Here is a 25,186-nt window from a genome sequence, read left to right as displayed (position 1 = left end):
TGTTAATTTGCTTACTGTTGCTCCCAGATGAACTACGTACAGGTGCTGCAATGGCATTCATAATTATTTAGAAAAATATGGCCCTCTAAATTCAGACTTTGCCAATGTTTTTTAAAAAGGAAAAAGCCACAGAGCAGTACAAAGGAAGTAGATGGCCAAGGAGTTTGTAAAAGTACCTTTTGAATAAAATTCCAAGACCAAACAAACCAACCCCACAACAGACATGTTATACTTTTGATTGCTTCCTACCCAACCCCCCACCCATCATCCTCCATTTCAGAACTGGAAAGTTGCAAACAGAGACGGCAATTATTTTTATTGGCAAACAGTGATACAAGGACTAACATAACAACAAATGCATGCCCAGCGCTCTTCCCCCGAATCAAAAATAAATTCTCTCATGCAGTGAATGGCAACAAATTTGAGGACTACTAAGCAATGATATTAGGTAGGGATAAAACTCCCTTAAGAGTTCAACTTTTGCAGGGACACAAGCTGTGATAAGAGACAGAGAAAAAATACTTCCCATCCAAGATATTTCATAGACATTAGATTTCACATACATACATACATAATATATATTCTTCACTGAGCTGAGTCTACCCCATGCACGAAAGCTATTCATATTAAGCAGCCACTTATTAGTTTTATCTGAATGCACCCAAGGTAAAGAACTGTCTTTGTGCATTGAGCAAAGGACTGTTTTGCACCACCCACATACTCCAATCTTGTTAAGATAAATAATGCAAGCTCATTTGGCAATGTACATTTGGTAATGCAACATGAAGTATTATTATGGAAGAGGTGTCATTATGTGAAGATTATCAAGGCTGTGAAATAGCCCTCTTGGTTATGAAAGTACTCTGAGTGGCTTCAACAGCTGAACCATGTTACAAACACAGCTGACTTGTGTCTCAGGTGGAAATCAGTTGTCATCTCAGGCAAGTTCCACAGTACTTATAAAGGCAAGAAATGCAGCACTGTGATTATGTCAGTATATATCCATTACCTTCATTACTGTTTCACTAATTTGTAAGTTGTTGTTTGTTTTTTTTAAATGAAGATGGCTAAAACCCCACTAGAGTATACAGGAAGTTCATCTCTTTCCTGTTACAGCTAATCAGCTGACTCAAAGCAGCTCATGAAAAGCCTGACCAATTAAACTAAACATTATAACATTTGATGCATAAGAAATTTTTGTTTAATGTCCCATTACTCAAAGTTTGATCCTTTCAGAGATACCTCACTGAAGATTATCTCCAATACAATGAGTTACATAACGAGTTCAAAGATAGAGGAAAAAATCAGCTTGTAGACATACAGCATTGTTCCTCTGGTAAAGTAACATTTAACACTTTCTTCACATGTGCAAAAGAGATTATGAAGGTAAGGTACAGCTCGAAGATGGAATACCAGTATACAGAAGAGTCAGACAGCAAGTGCAGTGGGAGCCAAGGAGTATATATTATATACATGAAACTATAAACACCTGGCATCAGCTCCAGAGTTATATTTATCCATTTCTGACATTTTTACATCACTATTTGATGGGACAAATTAATCTCTCTTAAATAAAACACTCTGCTGGAGAAGGAAACCATTTCAATAATACAAAACTATCATTAACTTGAGTGCAGGAAGGATGGTCCCCAAATGATCCCTTCACTTGTTTCCACCCTACACTTTTGCAATTCCTTATTCTTCAGTTACGGGTGGGTTGTTGACTAAAAAAACAAAACACCCTGCATGTTTTCTGCAAAGGAGCTTATTTGTAATGAAGAATTAGCTCTTAGCAGACAAGACAGTTTAATCTGAACGCAAGTGAACAGGCTTTACTTGTCTTAAGTTTCCGCAGCTCTGGTGGTACCATGGGGACCACTAAACTGCCACTTCTAAGTTATTTGTGAATAGGACTGCATTTGCAGTTGCTTATCAGCACTAGTTTGGGAGGGCATAAAAAAAAAAATCTGTTCTCCCTCAGAAAGCAATTGTTACTTTCTGGTTTGAGGAGCCATTGCTTCAAACTGACCAACTTTTCAAATGTTGCCTTGTTTCAAAGCTTCCCATTTTTCTAGGGTTTCTTTTTCTTCGAGAGGTGGGAAGTTGTTTTTTGTTTTTAAGAAAAAGCTTTAAAAAAAAAAAAAAAAAAAAAAAAAAAAACAAAAACAGACAACCCTCCCCCCCCCAAAAAAAACAAAACAAACAGCCTGTTATGGCAAAATAGTTCCAGTCTCCGTATCTGAAGTTCCCAAGACCCTAAGCTCAATCAAATTTAGATTTTGAACAACATGATACAGAAACTGCAATGGTTTTGATGACTTCTAACAGTTCAAGAGCAGGTATCTAGGCTCATATTGGTCAGCTCTTTCCAATACCACGTGGTGTTTCTGACCCCCATGTCAATCCTTCCAAGATCAACAATAACAAGAGTCTACTTTGCTAAAGTGTGTAGCGTAGCTTCCTGACACTACAGATCATGACATTGTTCACTGTGAGTTATACAATCACAGCCACTATACTAAAATCCAAACTTAACAACTTCCTGGTGTTTGGCTTACCCAAAGAAATTGAAATGTTCTTGACTGAAGTTGACATGTTCCTCATATTCTCCAATAGGACTATTCTGCCCCAGCCTAGATCCTACCCTTCCTTAATATCCCAGTGGGATAATGAAGGACCTGCACTACTGAGTCAGCAAAACCCACTTAGCCTTTTACCATGCAAATCAACTCTGGTAACAAGTAAAACACTGGCAACTAGTTACAGCTATGCCTTGGGCATGCTTCCTGGTTTGCTCTCTCCTGTGCAATTCTTTGGGGCTTCATCTCCTAGACTAAAAACAAGTCTATTTTTACACTATGGCAGCAGTATGGATACTCCCAAACTCATTGCATCTACCTGCTCCAACCCAATAAATCAGGTAACTCACGTGGTATCTCCTGCAGTGGTTCAACACGCCATCTCCAACCTGGTTAAAAGCTTCAGGGAGTCATGCCCTGGAGCAGCATCACTGCTGCATTTCTGGTTCCAAAGTACAAAACAGGAGCAAGTAAGTGGAATAAGCTCAGGATTGTCCTGCCAGACACTGCCACCATGGCTTAGACATATCTTAGGGTTCCCGATATATTATTAGTAATAACATTTCAGCAAAAATCACTTTAAAAGGAAAAACATGCCAGCCACTTGCAAGAAGCACTTCTCTATCCCCATGTTGTTCTTGGATGAACAGTACTGAGAAAGACTTGCGTCTGCAAGGTTTCCTCTTCCATTGCCAAATGTTTGCCCCACAGCCCCCACAAAATCCAAACAAGACTATAAACATACCCAGTAGTACCAGTTCATATAGGAGAGGGCCATATATCTTTTTGGAGTCATCCTTTTCAACTCCCCACATACCAAACAGCAACTACTAGATGGTAACTTCCAGGAATTCCCACCGACACAGATGATCTACATAGGCCCTGCTATCTGAAGGCGCTCATGGAGTGTCATACGCACTTTCTTTTTGTTCTCATGGAGCAAAGTTGTGTTAGGGTCTGATTCATATTTGCACTAGGGCGTCTTGATGCCCCTTTAGGGTAAGTTGTGTTCCCACCTCACTATAAGAACTGTTTTATACTTTCAGAATAGCCGTAAGGGGCTACACTGTCAATCAGACTCAAGTTCTCCCTGTGCAAGCAAACGGGCGAGGGAGGAAATCAAAAGATAAAACAGGTCACTCTCCTCAAATACTGTAAAAGCCTTTAAAAGCTCTGACTATTGAACAAGCTTCTGTCTATCATGCTATGTCCCTTCAGCAAAATAGTCTCCTGGTCTTTCTTGATCCTTCACAATATAATAGGGAATTTTTTCACTGGCATCTAATGAGGGAGAGAAGATGCAAAGAAAACACTCAAGCTTCTTTTTTAATCTGTCAGACTGTTCTTGAAATGGTTTTCCCCATAATATTTTTCCATATTTTATTTCGGAAGTGAACAGATATTTTACCAACAAAGGATAACTCTTAAAAGAATTAATTAGTGCTGCTTTCAGAGACCTCAAGCACACTGCTCCCCAGCCTAGTGGATTCTTGCATGGAAAAAACCCCCCAAAAAACAACTAGCCCATTATATAAAATTAGCCAAATTAAAAATTACACTGGCTGTGTGTACATAAATGAGTAGAATTTCCTACATATGCATGGTTCAACTTGCAGCTGACAGGATGCTAGTTTACTTGCTTGAATTGCTTCCACAGTTTGAGCAAGAGGGAGTTTATAAGTGTAGGCCAAACAAAGGATTACAGTGTGGGTTTGTTCACGTGAGGCTAGTACAAGGACTATATAACTGGAAGAAGAATGAAGTTTAGCTGCAACACACCCTAGACCTTAACATCTCTCTACATTAACTACGTTCAATACAAGCATTAGTAATTAAAAAAAAAAAAAATTTTTGGCATAAAAAAAAATTCCAAAAAAGGTGACCTAAACAATTGCAACAACAAGTAAGGTGTTTCTGTTACTGAGAAGCATATATCTTCCTAACTATTGTCTTAAGTAGAATAAAGGAAATAGCTGAAATGCATCTAAAGGAAAAAGCTAGCCAGTTTTCAACCTGGAGTATTGTTGGAAAAAAAGAACCCCCCCCCCCCCAAAACCAAACAAGCCACTTGTTGATACAGAAGAAAAGTCTCAAATTTGACAGCCTCCACCTCTCAAACATCATAAAGCATTACACTGTTACAAAAATACTTAATTTGATATCAAAGTGCGGCATGCATCACTAAAGTAAACATAATACTTGAGCAAACAGTTATAAATCAAACATTATCAAACAAGAATGCATGCTGTCCTCTTCTGTTTGGCATAGATACTGGCTTCATCATGTAACAAGAGGAGACAGATGTGATACAGGCACTAACTGCATACCTCAATAGCTTACTATAAAAGCGAGATTTTGCTGATGACAATTGAGAATAGGCTGCTATTTAAACATGAGAACAAACTTCAAGACTGTCCAGCATTATGACACAGGACAGGTGGAGGAACATTCAAAAGGGGTGACTGAAACAATCCCTTCACTGAACACTAATTAAAGGAGGAAAACAGGTGATTTAAAGTTCATGGAAAGTGTAGCCCTAGACAGGGATGGTAGAACTTGGGTCTTTTCTTGAACAGAAAAACAGCAGTGGAGAAGTTGAAATTCAGTTTGAACCAATAAGTCATGCAGGTTTGGGCTTTTTGGTTGTTTTTTTTGGAGGGGGGGCAGGGGGTTGGGGAGAGCAAAAAGTGTTTGAAAAGCAACACCCCCCCCCCCCAACATACATACATACATACATACATACATACATACATACATACAGTAACCTTTTCTATTGTTGAGCTAAATCTTCAGGTCTCACACATCCTGAGACAGCAGAACACACAAGAGACTTAATTAGTAAACGAGAAATTCATAATGAAACTAAAGCCTCCACTCCAAGTGATAGTTTAGACCCCGGGAAAACTTAGAAAAGACTGAGAACTAAGAAGAGACTGAACTTCACATTAATTCATTTATTTCTGTGAGAAGTCAGGATGGAGCTAGAATGAAATGAGAGGCGGTCTGTAGTTAGAGGCTGAGGCATTAGCAGGACTGCACAGCAAAGCTTGCACAGTGGTTGCCACACCAAAACCGGTTCAAGTTATTAATGCTCTTTCATTGTTAGTATCATGGTAGCACTCACAGGCTGCAATGAGTAAAGCTCTGCTGTGCTTACAGCTGATCATAGACATGACTTCAGCCCCAAGAAGTCTGCACTGACTTGCTACATTTTTAAACAGATGCTTAGGACAACACAGGTTCAGCAAAATATTACAAATAAAATATAATATGACAACTGACTATGAATCTCATAGTGGTTTTTGAAGCAAAGTAGACCATGTAGAATCCCATATTCCAACACCTGTCAAGGAAAGTACTATAGCTATCAACAGCTTGTTGAAACTGTATGCTGTAAGGTTCCTTTTTTTTTTTTTTGGGGGGGGGGGGGGGGAGGGGAAGGAGGTAGGTACCGACTAATAATGTATGTTTTTAGTTGTGGATTATGTAATACAAGTGAAACACCTACATCCAAAGAAGAGAGACACTGCATACATTGCCTCTAAAAAGGTGCCCCAATTAAAAATTTGTTGCAAGTTGCTTGAGACATCAAATTGCCATAGGCTTGACTTTACTACAGTATAGAAATGTATGCAAAAGTATTAAGTCTCGACCTTAAAAACATTTCAGAAGAATGAGACTCTCTCTCTGTTAAAAGATACAGATCAATCATAAGCAGCTTCCAGCTGTGCAAGATGGGCAAGTTAGGGATGGAGGCTGAAGTATGTAAGAGTGACAGATGTTCAGCATCTCAGGATCAGGTCAAGATTAGATTTCTGAGTAACATAATAACATTTTCTCTATGGGCTTTATCTATGGTCTTATACAGGTCACCAATAACTTCCAGGAACAATTTGCTAATTTGCATATTAAACTACATGCTGAAAATTAAATTCGACCAATTGCCTTTTTTTGTTTTGTGCCTAGCTTACAACACATCTCCCCCTCAAAAAAAAACCACAACAAAAGGAGTACCACGCCCTGCAGAAGACATTAATTCATTGCTCACTTCCATAGAGATTATTTATGGTTTCATCATATTACAGTAGTTCTTTGTTTATTTCTACACACTCCTCCTGGGTATGCATGGATTTAGATGCATCTTCTACTAAGAACAGCTGTGGGAGTCCAAATCTATATACATACTAACACAGCAACATACCCCTTCTAAAATACCAGAATTATTATATATTTATACACCCCCCCCCCCCCCCACACACACACACACACACACACACACACACACAAATAATATATATATAAAAATATATATAAAGGGTCCCAAAGAGCAAAGACAGATGCACTTTGTTTTGGTAACATTTTGTAAGAAACAAACTGGCCCTAATCAGAGGTGTGTACCAAATTATGTAAAAGTGAAAACGCATTGTGGATGCCAATTATTAGATTCTTCTGTTCATTTTTAATGCATATTCCTACCAGCACTGGATCATTTTTTGCAGCCTGGCAGTTCTCCATTAGCTTTATAGAAAATAAAATAAATATTTTAATTAAATATGAAAAATAGAGTAGCACCTCTAATATAAAAAGAAAGTCATTTTATTCTGCATGTTGCTTCCAAATCTTTAGCTTTCCAAGTAGAATAGCTTAGGATACTACGCTTTGTGGTGATAAGTGGAAAGCAAAAGCTTTCTGAAGATGTGTAGGACATAAAACTTTAACTTTCATATAGTGCTGTATGGGAGCATTGGGCTCACCTAGACTGGCCTTTACATCACCTTTAATAATACATGCTACTTACTATATTATGGAGCTTTCAGGCTTCTGCCAATGACATTTGTGTGCTTACGACGAGCCAGATCCCAATGCCATTGAACTCACTGATGTTGGTGGAAACTTGGCAACAGGATCAGAATATAAAAGTTTGTATGAGTAAATAAGCCTCTTCTAAAACAAAGCTGGCTCATACTTATACAGACATGTCCCCATACTGCTGCCTCATCCATCACAACATTCCTTTGAAATGGATGTCACAAAAAGCTGAAATTTAGCCTAAAAGTTAATTACTACAAACCAAGAAAGCCTTCCTACTCAATAGTCAAGTAATGTATAAACTGCTAACAGCAACTAAGAACTCCTTTCTTAGCAAGAATGTGAATCCTGAAGACCTAAGCTTGCCAAAATAATGCTACATTTCAATCTTTGTAGAGAGCACTGGAGAATATATATGTAGAGGAAGGATATTGAAAACCCCTGTGATATCCAATTTACAGGAATGCAGCTGGGCAGCATAGAGAACAGTTCCCTGCAAGTAAGTCTTTGGAGGGGAAAGGGTGTGGGCAGCTCAAGGCCCCCCATGGTGAAGAAGGGAATGGGACAAGGGTAGAGGCTGGGGATGCTGCCCAGCCACCCAGGGCCAGGGAGGGAAGTGGGATGGAGCTGGGGGCAGCTCATCCAGGGGATTAGCATCCTGCTGCTTAAAAATGGCAGCAGGGACGCTTGAACTAAAGCTTGTTGAGTGAGCTTCAGTTCAAGTGCTGCTGCCACCATTTTTAAGCATGGGGCACTTAAGTGGGGCAGAGCCGAGCAGGTCGAAGGCAAATGCGGGTGCCTGCTGTGGGGTTGGGGTTCTCTGCTCTGCCGCAGCCCCATGCCAGCCACGCGCTCCCTGCTTGCCCGACAGCAGGAGGCACAACTCACTGCCCCCACTGCTGCCGGGAGGTCAGGGGGGCAACAAGGAAGCATAGGGCTCCCAGAACACAGGCAGCAGAGCGGAGCCCCAAACCCACAGCAAGTGGCCTGCATCTACCCCATGCAGAAATCTGGGAACGCACATGCCCCACCATGCCTCCCCCAGGGGATGCACGCAGAGGTGGGGAGCTGCGCCCCCCCACCCGGATGAGCCACCGACAGCTATGTCCTGCTCTCTTCCTTGGATCCCATGCACTGCCCTGGCTGGGCAGCACCCCCAGTCCTTGCCCCACTCCCTTCCTCAAGTCAGGGAGTCAATCTGCCTTCCCCCCACCTTTCCCTTCCATAGACTTACCTGCAGGGAACTGCTCTCCACACTGCCCGGCTGTACTCCTGGCCATACGCACACATGTGCGTGCAGTGCCCCCTACATCTGACTCCTGGCATTCCCAAGCAGGACCCCTTGCAGGCTGGAACACTGCTTGCCTGCAAGGGGAAACCCACTATTTCCCCGAGGGAACCCAGGCATCCGGGGACTCTGGCCTTGTGGGCGAGAGGAAACCCAGGTGTTCAAGGGCCCCAGCCAGAAGGCATAATTAATTATATTTATTGATGAACATTATTGGCTACACTGGCCAAAAAAAAGCCAATAACATAAATTTCCCTTTTTATCAGTGCCAATCCAATATGCAACAGATATAATCGGTGCACCTCTACTTTTAACTATTTCTCTTTTCATCAAAGCACGAGTAGAACTGATATATAGTGCTTGCATTTGCAGAGTGCTGTATGAATGAACCAGGTGATAGTCATTGTAATAAATTAATCCTATTTGAAGTCTCACCAATACTTCCTGTCCTTGGCAAGTATGCCAGTAACTTTCAGCCTTGTTCTAGGCCCAATTCAGCAGCCCACCCCCACAACCCACATCTGTACATGTGCAGACACACAGAGGCAGTCCCACAGATAGCAAAATCTGGCCAACCAAAAGAAGCCACAATAAAGGATATTAATGAATAAAGAATGAAGAGCATTATAATGTAATCACTAGAACAAAGCTACACAAGTATGCATCTTATTCCAGTACAATTTAAGAAAGGTTTGTTAGAGCAATATTTAATATGTTACATTTTTCAATCAAGAGCTGGTACTAAAAGATGCATTAAAGCTAATGGAAATCAGAATTGTGGTTATCTGAAGCCTTACAGTTTGCTTAAACATTCCTTACATTTTAAATACTGAATTAGGCTAGAACTTTGCTGAAACAGAGTTAAAATTACATTTTAAACTCTGTGGTTAATCAATGAAAGTCAAGAAACAAAACAAATACAAGCAGCTACCCATGTCCCTTCATTTCAAGAAAGCAGAGACGGAACAGCACTCTTGAAGTACTTAAGGGCCTAGAAAAGAAAAAAAACAAACCAGACATATTACCTTCTAAAGCAGCAGATTTAGTTAAGTGTTTTCTTTTATACTTATTCCAAATGGCACATAGTATTAATACTACTAAAATAAGTTAGCAAAATGTCAGGTAAGAGGACACCATTTGGTACAAGTAGTAGAATGCTTAAGGGCTCAAACAGATTATTTTCTGCTCAAAGTTGTAATAGAAATTACTCTACACTAACCTGGAAATTGAATGAGAGTTAATGGATCCAATTAACCCAATTCCTTGAAGAGGGAAGGGGGGGGGGTGGGGGCAATTTCTTTTATACTTCTGAAAAAGAATTACACAGTCATCTAAAGTGATGGACTTGCAGATATGCTCAAGAGGTCTGGAGTTGCATTTAGCAGCCAGCTGGCTGCCAGCTAGATTTTTCCAAAGCACACAGCAAGAGGGGAAAATTTGCAGTGGCTCCCTGCTGAGCCACTCTGAGGAAATTCACCTCTCAGCCGTGCGGATTTAGTAACAGATACAGGATTAAATTTTTGAAACAGATGCTTAATTTATTGATTAATCTAGAATTAGATCCATTTCAGCACCACATAGAACACATCAGGACCTAAAGAAATCATGAAAATCCTGAACAGTGCACAATACAAAGTAGGGAGAGGTATTTTTATAGGTTGATAATAAAAAAGAAAATAATATACTCTACAAAGCACAACCAAGGATCTCAATGGACTTCAAGAGATGACTACACAGATATTTAAATCCCATTTCTTTTTAAATCCCATTTCTTTTTTTAGGACGCCTTCAGAAAGTAGGCAGAATATACAGACAGATATGTTAATGTGTTTTATTTATACTAACAGACAAAAATTCCTCATTTATTAGGGGAAGAAAGGTTCAGTTCAGGCCTAACACCCAAACTGGACAAGAAGGAATAGCCTCTACCCCCCCTGTTTTGCTGAAACTCACAGGGGAAAGGGACAGCTCTGAATTCAGGCAAGGGCTCCTGAGCCAGAAGTAGGTCTCCCTTAGCCCAGGGCCCTTCTTCATTATGTCCTTTAGGCCAACCTGGATTCTCATCCAACTCCAGATGAAACCCTGCGTTGCCCGCTTGCTCTCAAGCCACCTTTCTGGCCAAGAAGTTTTCCTGGTGCCTGTCCAACACCATAGCCTCTTCCTGCTCCTTCCAAGGTGGGGAAGGGATGTCCCCAAATGCGTGGTAAAACCAATACGCCCAGGTGGCCGTCAGTTTTTGGCAGGGGAAAGGGGGCATGGACGAAGCATGGGGCAGCAGGGAGACACCCCGATGCCTTTGCCAGGCATCAGGGCTGGGGGGGGGTCAAATGCAACAGGGCTAGCTGGGGAGATGGGAGGAGGGCAATGCCTGGGGGTGACAAACTCCCAGGGTACCAACCCAAGCCCCGCCTGCATCCCACCCACCTACCTGAGGCAGCTGCCAGCAGGCTACTGCGAGCTCCCCTCCAGCCCCCGCGCCCCAGCCCGGGGCGGCGGCTCCTCATCGGGGCTGGGCAGCACAGCCGGTCGCCACGCAGGGGGCCGGGGGAAAAGTTGAGCGGCGCCGGCAACCGCAACAATAAACTCGGCAGCGCTACCTGCACCTCCGCGGGCCGGCGGGGAAGTGGGCAGGGATCATCTCACTTGATTGGCAGCTGCGCTGACCAAAGAGAACCGCTCCTTCGGGCAAAGCTCGGGCGGCGCTAGCCCCCACCCTCCCCGGGCCGGCGAGGGGTGGGTGCTGTTTCCATGATGTCACAAGCGGCGCCTGTCGGACAGGTGGGGCGAGGGAACGTGGCGCGGGCGGGCGAGGCGGCGGCGGGGAGGAGCCGTGGCCAGCGCTGCCCGCCCCGCATCGCACGAGCTACCGCCTGCTTCCGCGCCCCGAGGACCCCCCGCCGCCGCGCCCACGCATCGGCCCGGAGCAGCGGGCTGTGGTACCTCAGTACTTCACCTGGCGATCCCCGCACTGCTCCGGCCGCCTCTAGGCGCCGCCTACCGCTGCCCAGCCTCGGTTCTTTCCCATTTGAGGCTCCTCGAGGTGCAGCCCCGAGGAGAAGGTCCCTCCCCAGCTGGCCGGGGAGCCGCTGCCACTGGCTGCTCCGAGCAGGAGGAGGAGCTGGCGGCGCCCGGGCTCGCAGTAATCGCATCAAGGGCTTGGCACCTCCCGCGCTGCCGGGTGCGCGGCAATGAGCGCGCTTGGCCTGGCACCGCGCAGCACCGGGAGCAGAGGTGTTCAAAATGCGCCAGTGTTTTCATTCCATCCAGGACGAGCACACACCAACTGCAGGGACTTCCTCAGCCTTACCAAGAGTTTTTAAACCCGAAAGCTTGCTAAAAAAAGTTTTTTTCCCAACTATTTAAGTTGGTCTAATAAAAGACATTAGATTCACTCAAAGAACCTTGTCTGCCTGTCTTTAGACCAACATGGCTACAACCTACACCCCCAAGCATTTTTGAGGCAGCTCGTTGATGCAGCAGAGCCCAAACCCAAGTCATTCGCAGAAAGTCTTAACCTACTTTGGGTTGGTTTTTTTTATTTAAGGACATTTTTTTCATGTTCCAAGTCAAATCAGCCAAATTAATTCCAGATCTGTGAGTCATTCAAGAACCAAATGTGGCCCTACTACTGGCAAACATCCTCCACCCCCGCCTGGGACTTCAGATGCTTCCCAATCCTTCGGTGGGCATCTGAGCCTGGAGACGGGGTTCAGATGCCCCTGAGTTGCACTTGCCCTCAGCTGTATGGCTGCAGAAGCAAGTTAGGGAAGAGCCTCCCATTTCCATAAAGTCAACATATACCAAGATCTTCCCACTGGAAGTTCAAGTGGGAAGTTAGCTATGCATTGCCTCAGCCATGGCATTACCCTTAACAAGAAAGTGACTTTCTCCTGCCAGTAGGAAAACCACCATCACGCTCATGGTGTATCCTACTTCTAAGCATAGATGCTAAAGGAAAGAGTATGCTTAGCCAACTTGATCTTAGCCAACCTTGGGACTTCCTATCAACCCTTTCTTATCATGGCTTATCTCCAAATAAAGAAGTGCTTCAACTTTGATGACCGAGTTCTCACTCGCTCCTTGATGATTTATAGTGAGTGATATAAAGTAAATAAAAAGACAACTTATTTGCATACTATTTGCATATTTTTCAGTATATGATAGTTTTTAAAAAAATATGATCATTTTGAGCTTCCGATATGATCATTTCATATTTAAAACTTGGCAATGCTGATCAAGGGCTTAGCACTCACCGTAACCCTGGGGCGAGTGTCCTCTGCAAGATGAAGGTTTGCCCTGGGACCTTCCCAACCTGCTGGCTCAGCCCAGTGTGCAGCTCACCCCTAGAACTCTCCGCTGTCCTGGGCTCTGTCAAGTGGAGAACACCTCTAAAGGCCCTGTGGTGCAGCTCAGCCTCTGCCTCTGAGCTTTGTTTAAAAAGAAACAAACCTGAAAGACTAATGAGATTCCCTCCCCTCTTGGCTTCATGGGAACCAAGGGGTTAAAAGCACTAGGCTGATTTTTGGGTGCCCCTTTTCCTGTGTGCACTAAATCTTTCCGTCAGCTGCAGTTCCTCGATTCAAGGATGCTCTCTGCCATGGCTCATTCATGGATCTTGAGGGGACTTATGGGTCCAATCCTTGAGCTGCAGACCCCTCTGCCAAAGTTGCAAGTCTTTTGAGGGTAGGCTATAGGCTAAGATTTCTCTCCTTTTCCTTCCTCCATTCTCTCTTCTCTCAAAGTGAGACACTTTACCTTGAAACAGGCAGCTGCTTAGTTGAGTCTGCGGTGCCACTGGACTCAGTCAGCAGCCAGCTCCTCCCAAGCATAGGTGCTGACTCTGTGGGTACTCTGAAGCTCAAGCACCTACTGAAAAAAATGAGCAGGTGCTCAGCACTCATGGAGCCATGCTTGCAGACATTTAAAAAAAAAAAAAAAGCACTTTACCAGAAGAAGCAGCACATTACTTCAACCTGGCTCTGCAGGATCTGTAAAGGTTGGGTGCATCAGCGGGACTTCTTGGTGCTTTTAGCTAAAGCTGGTTCAATTAGCTTTTAGATAAAAGCAAAGAAAAGCCCTATTAAAATATTCAGTCTTTACAGATGCTGCAGAGCCGGTCTCTTCTGGGCATGCACAGGGCTTGGCACAGGAAGGCACCAAGTTAAAAGTAGAGTGCCGGGGAGGGTTTGGTTTTGTTTTGGGTTTTTTTTATGCCTGCAAGTACCCACTAGCAAAAAACAAAGTTGGTGACATCCCAAGTCTTGACATCAGCATCTGTTTTCTTGAGTCATGCTTTCAATGCTTCCTTGTAGCGTTCTCTCTGGCCACTGCGAGATCTCACTAAGCTGGGAGTAAGGTTTAATTAGTGTAGGGTTTACTGGGATGTAGGCAGGCAGGTGCCATGGCACATGATTTTTTATTTTCAAAGCTAATCCCTTGCTTCGAAGGGAAGAACTTGTTTTTCCTACTCACCATTATTTGACGAGAAGTAAACAGGAAAAAAAGTCAGAGGCTGTTTTGAGCTGTGTACTTTTCTAAACTGGATTCATAGATTCATAGATGTTAGGGTCAGAAGGGACCTCAGTAGATCATCGAGTCTGACCCCCTGCCCTGGGCAAGAAAGAGCACTGGACTCAGACGACCCCAGCTAGGTCCTTGTCCAATCTCATCTTGAAGACCAATCTCATCTTGAAGAGCATCGCCTCCCTTGGAAGCCCATTCCAGATTCTGGCAATCCTTACTGTGAAGAAGTTCTTTCTAATGTCCAACCTAAATCTGCTCTCCGTCACTTTGTGACCATTGTTCCTAGTTACTCCAGGGGGTGCCCTAGTAAATACAGCATCTCCTATTTCCTGCTGTCCTCCCCTGATGAATTTATAAGCAGCCACAAGATCACCTCTCAACCTTCTCTTCCAAAGGCTGAAGAAATCTAGGTCCTTCAGTCTCTCCTCGTGGGGCCTTGCCTGCAGGTCTCTGACCATATGAGTGGCCCTCCTCTGAGCCCTCTCAAGATTCTCCGCATCCCTCTTGAAGTGCAGCGCCCAAAACTGGATGCAGTACTCCAGCTGCGGCCTGACCAGTGCTGCATAGTGGAGAAGCATCACCTCCATGGACCTGTTTGTCATGCATCTGCTAATGCATGATAAAGTGCGGTTAGCCTTGTTGATCACTTCATCACATTGACGACTCCTGTTCAATCCTGCTTATTTATCATTTTTCATGCTCTTAACTTATGGCCAATTTTGCATTTCTTGGCTAATTGCATAAGTTTTATTTTTGTTTAGATTGTTTCCTGTTATGTTGCAGTTGCTGCAGGCTGTGGGTTTCAGACACTTCAAGGGAGTGTTTATTGGTTTGAGAACTACTGGACTTTTATAGTAATGTAGAACCACTCCTTGCAGTTTTAGGTTTTAAAAATCTTCTAAGTGTTGCACCAAGTTGAAGTTGATGCTGTCTCTTAGAAGAGCTCTGTCGCTGCACAAAAGGTCTGATGGAGTCCAGCAGTAAAGTGGTTAAGGACCATTAGGTCGCCAGTGTGGTATGTTGATGGTAAACCCTCACTGTTTACATAACAAAGTAATATGCTGTTACATAACAGCATAAATTTGGTCTGGTTCTACTCCAACTGAAATCAAGGGCAGAACAGCTAGTGATTTAGATGGAAGCAGGATTGTACCCATAATATCTGATGCCTCAGAGCCCTATCATAAAAAGGAAAACAACAAAGACAAAAAAGTAAACAGAGATCAACTGAATTCCAATCTCAAATATGAATCTGAGTCTCATCTTAAAGGCAATCAGATGCTCAGAGTTCCTGAAATAGTTACCAAGATTTAATTTGCTCATACTCCTTGCTGCAAAGATCATGGGCAAAACACATTCCAGGGGCTAAGTGAATTGATGTCACTGTAGTTACATCAAGGAAGAATGTGGCCCACAGGTGTTAATCTGCCTTCTGAATAGTTATAACCTTGGATCAGCCCAGTTCAGGTTTTTGTTTCTTTTGCTCTACTCTTCAGTTTGACAGAAAGAAAGAACAAATATTTAGATGATCCCCTTTATTAGTTTAGCTAAAAATAACAATTAAATGGACAGGCTTTCAAGAATCATGTCACACTCTCCACCAGATAGAGGGAACATGGAGATATAGTACTGCTATGCTGCCAAATTAAGACCACTAAATTAAGATAAGATGGATAGTGCATCAAAAAGAAATTGTGTAGTTACATAAAAATCAAGTACCAATGTGGATGGGTATTTTTCTTTCTAATAGGGCCATCAAAACCAAGCCATCCAGTTTATAATATTTAAGTGAGGGTGATTGGGGTACATAACCTTCTTGTGTACTTAACACTGTCTTGTGTGCTTAACCTTCATTTTATTCTTGGCCTGTAGTTTTCCTCCTCAGATGGCTACAGCCACTTGCCATTGTTTTCCTTCTGGAGCTATTAAGAAAAGCAACTCCAGTTTACACACACAGTTTCTTTTGAGCCAATGTAATTTTGAATTAAATCATGTAGACTAAATCATGGCTCTGACCCTATGGCTGTCTGTCTACCTTGCTCTTTTATATGGATAATTAAAGATAGGTTGCAATTATATTTTCATTTAGTCTCTTAGACTAACATATTTCAGTGTGTACACCCTTCTCAGTGAGATGTGATTTTTTCATGATTTCTCAAACTTAATCTTGTAAGTGGAAGCAGGATTCCTGCGCTGTGTATTACTAAATGGAACCAAGACAGCAAAGGTATAAGTTTGTCAGCCAAAAGGAGTGTTCTGGTGGCTTTTTAGAAAGCATGGGTAGCACTAGGCCATATAAGCAGTGGATTAATTAAGTTTATTTTCTGAGGACTTTGCACACTACCCTTTTTATAACCTCCTTCCAAGAGATAGGGATGGTGAGGATGCTACAAGGCCCAGACACTTGACTGCATCTTCTCCTGCTTGCTATCAGAAATCTATGCTCCCTCAATAACACTCCTCCTCCTGACTCATTGGTGATGTCATTTTCAACCACATGATGGTCACCGTTTTTTCCTGTATAATATATGCTGTTGGTGACCACTTAGAACAATGAAACATCTCTCACCTACAAGGTGATGGCAAGTAGCAGAGGAGGGAAAGATGTCTTGTGTTTACTAATTCATTCCAAACAAGATGGTAGCTTACCTGTCTTTAGTTATGTTTCCAGCCTCTTATACTCCCGTTGAATGCACCCATCTTCTAAATCTGCTTGTTCCTCTTTTTACCCAGTTTCAGCCCCTTTGCCTCCTTCACTCATCACTTCTGGTCCCCGGCTAGGCTAAGCTCAGAAAAACTCCTTATCCATTGCCCCGAAAGCTATGCTTCTTGCGAACTCATGCCACAGAATAGACGTATTTGTCTCTGCTACATATGTTGCAAGGTTACTGAATTTTGTCTAATATTTTGGCATGAATTTGGTATTGTACCTTTGCCTTACAACTTTATTTGTGGAAGGTCCAGCATCAAGATGGTCATGAGACAAGTAACCAAAGTGGCCCTTTAGTCTCTTTTTTCTTGCAGGTCGTATGATTGACCCCAGCTTCCTATTAGTCATTTGAAGGGGAAGGAAATCAGCTAAAAAGAATTAGTTTCTCCTGAACAGGCTGTTACCCATAGGTTAGACATGCTGATTCTGTGGGCCTTGTTACACCTTACACTGTGAACTGCCCAAATATTGACCAGTGTTAGTGCTAGCTTGAGTTTGAAGCCGTCATATTTCGGCCTTGCAGGGACCTGGGGAACTTCAAGGTAAGAATCCTATCCCCTCCCATTCCAGGCTCTCCCCGTGGGGCTCCCCCCGGAGCATTACTTACAGGTGGCTGCCCACACTGTCTGTCCCAAGGGAGCAGACAGGGAAGGGTTAACTTGCTTGCCCAATGGCCTCTGCTGCTGGGCTGCTGCTTTTCTGTCCAGAGAGAATCAGGAGCCAGAGTTTAAACTTTCCCTGCCTGCTTCCCCAGGACAGGCAGTGCCAGCAGCCACAAGTAAGGGGGGCAGTGAGCAAGGATCTGGAGTGCTCAGGAGTGGGGTGTGGAGGTAATGGGCCCAATACAGGCCAGTAAGGGAGGGAAGGTGTTCATTCTAAGGTGTAGCCTAGATTGGCTATATCTTATTACAACACAAGCTAGGTGGCATGGATCAGAGATAATCTTGGAGTGGCATAACTTTGAGCTGTATAATGAGTGCTTAAAATCAGTTTCAGGTGTTAATGTACAGACAATCCAGAGGTTAAGAGTTCCAGGAGCCACCCAACATTACCATGCAACAAGGCCCTATTTCAGTGGACAAAGCCAAAGATATTTATCCAAACTTCAGGTTCCAACTCTCTTTGCTGGACTGCTGAGCATTTCACTTTGCCTTAGTAGATCATAGACAGTAGAGATGGATGGAACTATGGGAGGCCCTCTAGTTCCATCCCCTGCCCTTAAACAGGATCTGTTATATCCAAACCATCCCTGGCAGGTGACTGTGTTTTCAAAGTGACATCCCTGGCAGGTATTTGTCCAATCTACTCTGAAAAAACTCTAGTAATGGAGATATGACAACATCCATACATGCCTTCCAAAACAGGCAATATAGAAACTGTGTAGAGAACACTATTAATATTATTGCAAATTATAATATTTTTATTTATTAATAATGTCTTGATATAAAGAAAGCCTGTCCAAACCAATGAGAGAAACAAAAGCTTGAGAAAAGAAAATCAGTGATCACATTCATGGTCTGGACATTACTTCTGGGAAGCAGCAGGCAATATAAGCCAATTTCTAAGGAAAAAACACCAAAGAAATGCAATGTAACTCCCCTAAAAGAAATAAAAAAGGGGGAAAAAAATCAGCTACTTTGGAACAGAAACTTTTTGTTCTATTTTTGTAAAACGCCTAATACAACGGGATCCCAATTCAATGCCTACATGCTATTGCAGTACAAATAATATTATAAACATACTTACATAATGTTAATTGTATTTGCCTGCTCTGTTAGGCTCTGAGGAAGCTGGCTCAGTTGAACACTGCATTTGGATTGACATACGAGACAAGCACACACTTATTGTGTTTGATGGAAGTTGCTAATTTTAAGTGGCTCTATGGTGATGGGATGAGCAGATCTGACCCAATGTCCAGACCAACAGAAATTCAGGGCTAAGAACTGCAGGGCTAGGATCTGGAATTGTCAGTCTGGTACTAGTTTTATACATGCCAGATGCTGTTGTATAACATTCATCCTCCCCATCATCAGTGACTATTACTCACCCTCCCCAAGAATTCTTGTATTTCACTGTTTCATCCACTCACATGGAAAAAAATATGTTCTTATTTTTTCCATTTTATTTAAAGCACAATACATCAGCTTGGCAATTATATAAACTACACTAACAGAGACCTGGCTCCAGACACTAGTGACTGACATTCTGTAAATACCAGACCATCAGAGAAAGTGGTGCAACTATTAAGCAGCATGATGTAACTCAGTGCCCTGCAGGACAAATCTTCCTTCCCTTCCATGCAAACTTCTTTACTCAGTGTCTGAAGGGATTCTCCCTAGGAGTGAAGGGAGACAGTCTGCTCCAAGGATAAGGGAAGGTAGTAGGTGAAGTCCTTCACACTTCCTGGTTCCATTGGCTTCTAACAAGTGAGCTTCCTTCTAACACTTCCTGATTTGGACTTTTAAAGGTTTGAGCCACAGACTACTTTAATCTAAGTTTCCAAATACTTCAATGGGCCTTGGGTGAAGTTTTTTCTCACCCTACCTCTTTGACTTCTTTTGGTCACAGACAGAAGTTACATTTGTTGCACAATCAACCCCCTGAAAGCACTCTGCAGCCATGCCATGACACACATGCATGGCTGCAAAGTGCTTTAAAAGTGGTCAATTATGCAACAAATTAACCCTCACTAAATGAGGGATCAAATGAAGGTACTTCACTTTGGAGCACCTTAGGAAACTTCTGTTCCCTAGGGTCAGTCTATTATGTGATTGGGGCTGGCTGCAGGAAGGATGGGGGGAGTGGGATGGGGAGCTATGGTTTGGGGTTTGCCTAGGGTGAGCTGGAAAGGAGGTGGGGGGAGAGTGTGGACTGGAGACTTCGCAGCTTGCAGCCTCCCCAACCCCCACTCCTTCAGTTCAGGCTGGGCAAACCCCAGCCTGCACCTCACTCCCCCACCCTCCCTTCCTGCAGACAGCACTGGGGCCCTAACTGCACAACAGACAGGCAGGCTCAATTCCCCTCTGCCCACCAGACCCAACAGGTGAATGTCTGTTTGGTCAGGGGTTTTGTTCTAACTCAGGACACTTTATGCTAAGCCCCATGAGTTAACACAGGGTTCTACATACATGTCTGCTAGCGCCCTTTCTTACTACATCCAAAGCCCTTTTGGAACACAGTTCCTTACAGTGCAGGGCTGAAAGCCTCTGTCCATGTAGAACACTGGATTTGGACCTCCATCATTGTAACTCCTGCTCCTGTATGAACAACAATAAAATAATACAGTATAGGAGATGATAGGATGGACTTTGCTTGTGGAAACTGACAGGACAAAGGGTACAATAAGAGTACAATAACACATACATAATGTATATGTGTACTGAGTGTGTACTTCTGCAATACAGCCAACTTGTATAAAAAAGACTGATACTTTTTCATTTTATTTATAAATGAAAATAAAGCATGAAGGAGAAGAAAGCAATAGCATTTGAACCATGTAATCCTTCAAAAATGCTTGCCAAGACTGGTTGGCTGACTTCATGTGCCAAGTTCATCCCTAAAGGCACGGACAGAAATGATATTTGTTGTGCGATCAGCCCTTAGAAAGCTCTCTTCAGCTAGGCCCTAACACAAGAGCATAGCTGCAGAGAGCACCAATCACTCAATATATTAACCCTCATTATATGAAGGTTCAAATGAAGGCACTCCAAAGCGGTGTGCCTTCATTAACTTGTTTCTGTTAGCTGGGTGGCTGGGTTGCTGCAGCTCCCCATTGCTGTTGTCTCAGATGGCAGGGGCCGACTTGAGGTGATTTAGAAATTACTCGGTCGTTGGGCGGGCTGGTGAATGGAGAGGCAGACAAAGCGTATTGGTTGCAAAAAACTTTACTTACGCCGCTAGTAGCCGCAACGCAGGTGGTCCGGTCGCTTAAACAACTACACGAGTTGCTCCAGCTGGCAAGGCTCAGGCCAGCGAATCCGTACACGAGTCAGGCCGGCAGGGAAAGGGTACATCGAAGGATGGCGCTCGGCGACGGGGAGAAGGATCGATAGGTGATCAGGCTATCGACCAGCTCAGCCACAAGTCAAGAATCTTCAAAGGCACTCTGCAGCGTGCTCAAAGTTCTCCAACTTAGGCAGAAGTCGCACAGAATTTTATATGGCTAGCAAGCCAATCGCTAACCGCCACATAGGAATAATTTAGAATCGGCCAATGATAGGACACAAATTTGCATGCGAATGGCGGGAACTCTCTTGCACTGGAGTTTTCTATTGCAGCAGAGAAATTTTGCTGTGCACAGAGACTCTCATGTGGCAGGAAAATTCCATCGTGCCGAGGCACTAAAATCATTGGGTTGTGACATGCCCCCTTGCCAACGGCACAACTGGAATTTTAGACACATGAGCACGTTATAAGGGATTTTTGTTTCAGGATTCACTGGCCTAGCAGAGCTTAAGCAACCAACAATTATATATATATATATATATATATATATATATATATACACATAAACAATTTTACAGACCGGTCTTTTAACAAACTTCAAAATACAATAACTTAAACATATAACAACAACTATTGGTCATCATCTGATTGGAGAACATCTGTTTGGGACTCCTCTCTTTTATCAGGCAGTGAAACGCGGTTCATAACAAAATAGTTACTGCGAGACATCCGTTTTCTACCGTAGCAGACAATGCCAATTAAAATACTTCCCAGTACTAGAAAGAGACTTACACTTACTGCACTACCGATGATGGTACCCCAGCTGCGTCCCTGAATTACTGTTGAGGTTAATGCTGATGCTAAACCTGTAATGCTATTAGTTGAAGGATACCATGAAACCGTGGGTGATCGTGTGGTAGTGATGGTAGAAAGCTCTAATACGTGAATAGTCTTTTGATCACTTCTTTGACCAAGGGAATTTATCACCCTACAAATGTAAGTCCCGCCATGATTGTGAGTTAATGGGCTGTTGAAATGCAGAGCACTGTTTACAGACAGTAAGCCTTTAGACCATTGTCCATCTAGTCTGGCCCAGGTAAACTTTATAGGCGGCGGGTTAGAATTAGCATTGCACTTAAGTTGAACATTTCTTTGTCCAACAAACCAATTCTTATTATAGCCAGTTATTGACACTTCAGGAGCATATTGGATGTCTAGTATGTGAGAATACCTTATTTCCCTGTCCAAAGATGGGTGTTTCACAATACAAGTTATACGCCTTCCCTTCGCAAATTTAGTGGGAATGATCTTATATTGGCTTATAACTGTTACCGTTCTATTTGGAAAGGAAATTGAATTACATTCCATTTTACCGAAGTCTCCTTCCCGACTTATATTTGCAGCGGGTTTCCCAATGGCTGCTGTACAAGTGGCTGCCAGTGCCCACTTTCCATCATCTATTAGAGAATTTGGCCCCTTGCTGAAACTTACAGTGGGCTCAACAAGTACAGTTACAATTGTTAACGATTGTGTATTTCCCAGTGGGAATGTAGTTACTTTGCATATATACTTTCCTTCATCATAGAAACTCACATTATACATACTGATTGTCGCATCAGTGGGCGAAGAACTTCTAGACAACACCCTCCCGTGGTATTTTCTTTGAACAGAGACCCCATATTCAGAATGATGCACAACAATAGTTTGTGCATTTTTATCATATATCTTTTCCCACAAAACTTGTATTATGGTTTCATTCTTGTCAATCATACATTTTAATGTGACATTCTTTCCCCAAACTGCTGTTACGTACGGATCAACAATAGGTCTAACTAACACACTGCAGCAGAAATGAGGGAGGAGCAGTGCCAGAACAAGTTCTGGCCCGGCGGACATTCGCTGCCTCGATGTCCCCTCCATAGCCGTCACTTCATTGACTCGAAGGAACCGCAGTTGGGTGCTCGACGGATCTCACAATCGAGCGGCTGTAGATTACTGCTTTGTTGAAGTCAGGCCTGTAAAGAAAGAAAACAACAACAAGACAAAACAAAGAGAATTATAATTGAATTTACTATAAGGATACTAGGTGAACGTCGGAACGACGAGTCATCCAGTTGTGATGAACAATAATAGGGGGACGATCGGGCTTCTCCTCCAATAGGACAGAATAGGTATTAGGGTACTGTCCTGATCGCAGAACTGTTCCTTTGTGAACTTGCGGGTGAGCTTGGCGGGGGTGCAGTATTGAGATCCACACTAACTCATTTGGTTGGAACTTAGGTTCCCAAGGTAACCTCTCTATAATCAACGACTAGCCAGGCTTCATCAGGCTTTCCAGGTTTCGCGACTCCCCATCCCGGTGACAGGTAGGTGCTAGCAGTTACGGTTTTAATACAACCTCGTTGCTCTAGTCGCTGCAAGAGGTCAGTAAGGGACCTTTTTAGGGGACCCTTGGTTGGGATTGGTCGATACTGCCAGGTAGAGGTGTTACGAAGCGTTGGTCGATGCCAATCCTGTTCTGGGATAATAATGGGTAATGCTTGTAGCACTTGTTCTTTAAGGTCAAGCGCTTTTATCCCCGGGATTCCTAGAATGTTGATGCCCCCTAGGACAGCCTCTAGAGCGTATCGATAACCTTGGACTAAGAATTTGACCTTTGTTGTGACGGCAATAGCATTAAGCCCTTGTACCTTGATCGTTTTGGTGGTCTTCTGGTGAGGTATCGTTGAGGTAATCACATTGACTTGAGCTCCAGTATCGAGAAGGAAGAGTACTTGTTGTCAGTTGTCTGGATCAGCAGGGTCGTAAACAGTAAGTTCGGCGTAAGGATGAGGGTCAGTGGGGTCAGGTTTGAGTTGGAGAAGGCCGCCGGCGGAGCTGACGGCCATTACTAGTTTTTTGGTGGGTCCTCGAATTTAAATCCTAATGCTTCGGCTAGATGACGTTGGCTCCTTTCTCCCTAAATGTGCAACTGATACTTTGTAAGTCCAGAGTGGGCGAGAAGAAATCCGAACATATTTCTTTCCTTCAAGGTTCTTTGAGGTGACCACCATGGCTCTCGCCGGGGGGTAAATTCTTGGCGTCTTGGTCTCGGTGCTTTGACTGGGTATGCCGAAGATCGGTCTTTTATATCATCAGAAGTTCCTTCACTTTGTTTCATGAGCGCCAGCAGTCGTGGGAGATGGCCTAAGAGATTTCCCACTGGCTGACCCTCCATCGGGTTCAAAAAGAGTCGGAGCGTAACAGCATTTGCTCCTCCATATACCTCTACACAGGCGTCTATAGCTTCCAGGGGTGTTGGAATTACTCCGGGGTCCGATAGGTGGCGATGAGCCCATCTCTCTTTGCGTTGGGCTGCTGTTAGCCCCATTGGATTCGCTCTTGGGCTCCATGAAAGATATGATACTCCAATTATGGCTAGGAGGAGTTGCTCCGCAGTGGCCTTCTGCGGGCGACCCTCATGCCAGGTGTGGAATTTGTGGGTTACCTGTCCCACTACAAGCGCCGGGAGTGGGATGGGCCAGTGTGCACTGTCCGTGACTACATTCAGATCAGTAGCACGCCCTCCGCTCCATGCCACTTGTCGGGTCAGAGCACTCTCTTCTTCCCTGTCTAAAATGTCAGATCCGAATTCTACTGTTAGTCACCCCAACCACATGGCCAAAGTTTCTTCTGGTTTTATTTTAGATTCTTTGCAAAGTTCTTGAATTTCTGGTTGGGTGCGTGTGCGAGAGGTAACAGTGGTACACGTGGTACCTTCTTCATCTGCAACATGCCTCGTCACAGCTATCGGGTGAGCTGCGGCAGAGAGAGAGTTAAATTCTTCACGCGGGAGCGTTGGATACATCCCTCCTCCCATTGCCCCCTCCCCATGGCAAGGAGGCGGGGCCGTTGGGAACGATGTCACTTTAAGGGGCGGGGTCACTAGGCGGATCCCCGCCGGTTCTCCCGAAACTCCACCCCTCTTTTCCGGGTTCTCTGGATGGCTCGCGTTTCTTTCGGCGCCATTTTCTATCAGCGGCATCATGCGGCCGGCACTATTGATAAACGTCGCTCTGGAGTTTGCCGTCTGCTCCAGCGACTCCTTGCCTGCCGTATGCAGTTGAACCTCTAAATTTGCATATTCCCTTAGTAGAATTGTTCCGCTACTGTACGGAACAACACATTCATCATTTTTCCCTTCTTCCATTTAGTTAAACCCCGTTTGGGCACGTGACGGCCCTTGGTCTCCAGGTCCTCCCGGAGCTGAACGAGAAGCTCATGACCCCGCGACCTGGGCACCAAATCCGGACAGTTGAACCAGTCCGTTGGGGTGGGTTCCCCTCCTTCCCT

At 43.8% G+C, this 25,186-nt stretch overlaps 1 protein-coding gene across 11 annotated transcripts in view; it reads right to left on the bottom strand.

Moving 5' to 3' along the window:
* Positions 1-11,811, bottom strand: part of OSBPL3 (oxysterol binding protein like 3) — a 160,992-nt gene extending 149,181 nt beyond the window's left edge. For 4 of the 11 annotated variants that reach the window (XM_059728901.1, XM_059728907.1, XM_019498026.2 and 1 more), the window contains exon 1: positions 11,617-11,811. The gene's annotated coding sequence lies outside the window, so the exon portion shown is untranslated. Of the gene's footprint in view, positions 1-11,104; positions 11,406-11,616 lie in introns of those variants that run through there. The other 7 variants (XM_059728905.1, XM_059728906.1, XM_019498029.2 and 4 more) reach the window with 3 other exon arrangements.
* Between the last annotated feature and the right edge of the window lie 13,375 nt (positions 11,812-25,186).

The sequence above is a fragment of the Alligator mississippiensis genome, chromosome 5, assembly GCF_030867095.1.
Source record: "Alligator mississippiensis isolate rAllMis1 chromosome 5, rAllMis1, whole genome shotgun sequence".
NCBI lineage: Eukaryota > Metazoa > Chordata > Crocodylia > Alligatoridae > Alligator > Alligator mississippiensis.
Note: the sequence above shows the minus strand (reverse complement) of the source record. Positions and strands in the feature narration are given on the sequence as shown.